Source organism: Malus sylvestris, chromosome 12, assembly GCF_916048215.2.
Source record: "Malus sylvestris chromosome 12, drMalSylv7.2, whole genome shotgun sequence".
In the NCBI taxonomy this organism is placed as follows: domain Eukaryota; kingdom Viridiplantae; phylum Streptophyta; class Magnoliopsida; order Rosales; family Rosaceae; genus Malus; species Malus sylvestris.
In genome coordinates, this window is record NC_062271.1 from 24087562 (window position 1) to 24092550 (window position 4989).

The window sequence follows — 4989 nt, forward strand, 5'->3', positions numbered from 1 at the left end:
ATATATTTACTTTGGGAGGAGCAGCAATATTTTGAAAATCTTCCAAACAAACATGCATAGCCCTATCAACTATGGAATCAGAATTTATAGCTCTCGATATGGCTGGAGGAGAAGCTGAGTGGCTAAGAGATTTTTTGGAAGATGTTCCCATATGGCCTAAACCTGTAACGGCAATATGTATACACTGTGATAGTTTAGCTGCATAATATCGAGCTAAAAATAGTGTATACAATGGGAAGTCTAGACAAATTAGACGAATGCATAATACAATAAAGCAATGGCTCTCTAGTGGTGTAATTTCTATTGACTATGTGAAGTCAAAAGATAATATTGCGGATCCGCTTACTAAAGGCTTATCTAGAGAGCAAGTTAAGCATACATCGAGGGGAATGGGTTTAAAGCCAATAGAGTAAAATGAAACTGCCAAACGGAAACCTAACCTAGTTGATTGGAGATCCCATGGTCTAGGTTCAATAGGCAAACTGGTTTGGCTAGATTCAAGAAGAAACACACTTACATACCCATTCCTATGATGGAAGAAGTGTGGTGGCTGCTGATAGTATAAGATACATTAGTTTAATGATATTGGTACTTGTAAATCAAGTGGAATAGTAGCAGCCTATTCATAATCAATATCACCTATTTGAGAGTAAATGTGGGGTCGCATTTATGAGAATTACATGGCTACATTCTCTAAAGCTCTCATGAATCTAGGATTTGTTCAGGACCAAAATGAACACAAACGTATGAATTTGCGATGTGTTGGTGTGACATATGTTTTGCTTATTGTCTTGGTTTACTGCGGAGATGAACAGTTCAAGATTTTATATTCACTGCGTCATCTAGTAAATCCGATAAGTATATACTAAGGTAGGTTCAAGTCCAAAAGACACCTCTCCCGATGTATGTCACATCCATTGTTTACTCTCGTGTCTCAGTTTCTCTAGGACCAAATAGTCGTCTCAAAATGTGGGGTATTGTTGGAAGTTTTGAGACTCTTATCCCACATTGGGGAAAACAAGATTCTCAAGGGTCTTTATATAGATTTAATGCTTTAGTCTAGTAATTACAACATGGGCCATTTGAAAATGGATTGAAGGCTTGGGCCGTATGGTTGTGTGGATTAGGCTTGTATAATATAGCCTAAATACAATTAATATTAATTAATCAAGACAAGGCCTTGGTTTTGGGGCCTTGGCATTTAAAATTAATCTGATTCATTAATTTTAATTTTCGGATTAAGTTTTTAATTAATTTATTAATTAAAAATGTTTTGATTAAAAGACACAGCTCTTAGAAAGAGTTGTGTACCTTCAAATAAACTGAACAAGTATTTGAAAGGGTGTGAAACAGCCTATATATCTGCAATCACAGTTTCCAAATGGATAATCCTTTCTTCTGTACGAATTTCTAGAGAGTAAACACACAAAAAGCAAATTCTCTAGAGTTCTAGAATCCAGTGCGGATTGTAGAATTAGGTAGTTGAATCCTGGTTGAGCAGACGTCGTAGAACCACAAGCACATGAGTGGGACGAAAATATTGTTCGAAGGACATAGCTTTTACGCTAACCTCTACCTTCTGTAATCAAGTTAGTAACATTAATTTCTGTATTCATTGTATAATTTTCATTCTACACAGCAAGTATATTTTGGTTAATAAAATAGTAGAATTTCTATTATTTTTGTTTATTTCTTAATTGTTCTCCAACATGTATAACACTAATAAATATGCATGTAACATAACATAAGATGAATTTGCAAATATATCACATTGAAAATTTAGTACTGTAATTGTCACATGCAATTAGAGGTGACAAATCAACCCATTGGATTATTAGTGGGTACTCATTAAGACCAATTTAGTTCAATTTCACCTTACACCATTGTCATCACTACCAATAATGCCCTTATATTATGGTAATATCAAATTAAACGGGTCTTAACAGATACTCATAAATAACCCTGTAAATTGATCTTCCACCATAAATAAAAATTACAAGATTATTCTAGTGCAACAACACGACCATATACAATATTCTAATAAAAGGCATGGACATTAATACTATTCATATAATTTTAAAGATTCAACTTGTGCCTTTCCATTAGGCCCCTTCGTCCAATTGTAAGGCCGATACTCATCAAATGTCATAGGCAAGTAAAGGGCAGGTCGATAATCTGTGACAAGAGCTTTGACAGGTTCAATCATCAAATCACTCTTTGGGTTATAAAACAAGGCCAGTGAAGCTCTGTCTTTAACTGAATGCACAATCACTCTATGCTCTGTAAATTGCATTGCTCAACACCTGAGTTTGATCTCCGACGTTCACGATGAAGGCATTAGGAACAGGCGTCACAGTCACCCAATTTTGACCTTTACGAACTTGAAGTCCGGCCACATTTTCATCGGGTAAGAGAAGGGTCAGGCCACCTGGTTCAGAGTGTTCTGAGAGACCAAGGGTTAGGTCTGGCTGAGGGCATTTTAGATAGAAACTGACCCGTAAACATGCCCCAATGTTCTCTTCTCCTCCGAAAGCATTGAGAAGTTGGTCTTCCCCAAGTTCAAGGTTTAGAGACAACACCCTCATCAGAATCCCACATAGTTTAATTGTTGCTTCACTGTATTCTTCAATCAATCTCCTACAAACACACATTGAAAAATTAGTACTTTGACTTATGACATGCAATAGTGTTTCCTAGTAATTCAAAGGGTTGTTTAGATATAGACCCATACAACTCATATACTTCAGATAAAAACCCACCTATGAATAAACATTCAATCAAAACCCAAAATTTAAATAAATTACCACATAAGAAAATAAGTAACCTATTAATATAAGTTATTTACAATTTATGCCACAACTTTCTATAACTGTTCTCATACAACCATTATTAGCCAACCATTATGGCTAACGTTTTTAACAATTTCTTATATCAGTCTAATAATGAATTAATATAATTCATTAGCATATCTCTTAACTATATAACTTTAGATAAATTATTTTGCGAACACAGAAACATATATATGATAGTAAAATATAAAATAGAAGATACATTTTTTGAAAAGTTAAATTGTAGGTAAACTATATTCATACAAAAACAAAATTGTAGATACACTATTGTTGTGAAAAAAAAGAAGAAGGTAAATATTGTATGTAAAATTGTAGATACATTACTGACACAGTAGGTAAATTAGTTTCATATAAAATTAAAAAGTAGGTAAATTATATTCATACAAAAATAAAATTGTAGATACATTATTGTTAAATAAAAACATGTAAATTTTTATCCTAAAATTTGAACAATAGATAAATTATTTTTGTACATACATTAATTTTTAAAAAATTAAACAATATGTACATCATTAGCTTCACCAATTATACACAGTAGGTAAATTATTTTTGCTAAAACTAAACAATAAGTAAATTATTTTTTAAGATACATTAGTGTTGTAAAAATTAAATAACAGGTACATTATTATATAGGTAAATTATGGTAAAAATTTATAGTTGGCAAAAAAAAAAAATATATATATATAGGTACATTATTTTATTGATAAATATTTTAAAAGATAGACTATTTCATTAAAAAATATATTTAAATTGAAAATTGTTATTAAGATTAAGAAAACTTTCCAAATTAATTCCTATATCAAATTAGAAGCAAATTTTATGAAGTGAGAGAAACATGAATCAACCAAATTCATATAACATGCAATGCATTTAGAATATTTGTGCCTTTTTTATTATTTTATTTTTGTAAAATCATTAATCCTCCTTAAAATCTGCATATGTTTAATTGTGCACATTAAACATGCAAAAAGGGGTATTTTAGGCATTCAAAAATTTTAAAATGTCATAATTAATGAATTTGCTTATGTGAAGTCTACTCATTGGGTTTTATTCGAGTAAAAATGTTATGTCGGATTTTATATGAAAGAAATTGAGTTTGAGGGGTTAAAGTCATATTTTCAGTAATTCAAATGGGCTTAATAACTTCAGAAATAATAAGTCGTCATGACCAATGATACTTCACACTTGAAAAGAACACTCTAACAAAATAAACGTATGCAGTGTTCTTTCCACAATAAACTGATAACATAATTTATGTGTCTAAAAAGCCACCTAAAACAGACGATTCTATATATTTTGGCGTTAGTAATATCATTATATACACAAAGGAAAAGTCATAAAAGCACGTTTTCAACGTTGGTAATAAATTTATACCAGAAAAATGAAAAATGAAAAATGAAAAATACCTGCATGAAGATGGGAGAGCAGGCCACTTCTTGTGGTTTCTGAGCTGGAGAGGCATGCATTGAAGAAAGTAATAATCACTCCAATCCAGAATAGCCCCCTTCTCAACTCCCAGCCGACTTCCGTACCCTTCGTACGTACTCGGCTTGTTGGAGTACTCCTGCTTCACCTCCAGCGGCTGCCCAAAGAACTCGCGCCATGTCTCCCTCGCCTGCTTCATCAGCTCGTGGTTCACCCCGTGGTTCACCACCTGAAAAAACCCTCACTCCCTGCAGGCGCTCGAGATCGAACGTATAGTCGACTCGTGGAGGCTCCTCTTGTCGCTCAAAAGGTCCTGAAGGTCAATGACTGGGATGTTGACGTCAGCATCGCGGTGGTCGTTGGTGTTTGGCGGTGATGGTCGTTTGGATGGTGGCTGGATATAGAGTTCGGGGATTGCAGTTATGCCGCTTTCTGCTAAGGACTGGACTCTCACGATAGGCTCAGGCCAAGACTGAAAGCAGCTCATGATTGTGGTTATGTTTCTAGAAAGATGGGTTTAAATCTGCAATGCAAGAGCGAGCCAGTAAGAGGAGGAGATAGGAGGTTTATATAGAGTAGTGGAAGGAGGGTGAGGGTGGGGGAATTTCTGGTTCTGACAAACTGAGTCCCCAAGTGAGCTTTATCTAGCTGGCATTTCTCATCGGGTGCATGAGGTCGTATACTCGTCCTGTCGTGAGTCCTTGCTTTAGATATA

General features: G+C 34.2%; 1 pseudogene; it reads right to left on the bottom strand.

The window, feature by feature from the left end:
* Positions 1-2062: 2062 nt before the first annotated feature.
* LOC126591784 (jasmonate-induced oxygenase 1-like) lies at positions 2063-4761 on the bottom strand (annotated as a pseudogene).
* Between the last annotated feature and the right edge of the window lie 228 nt (positions 4762-4989).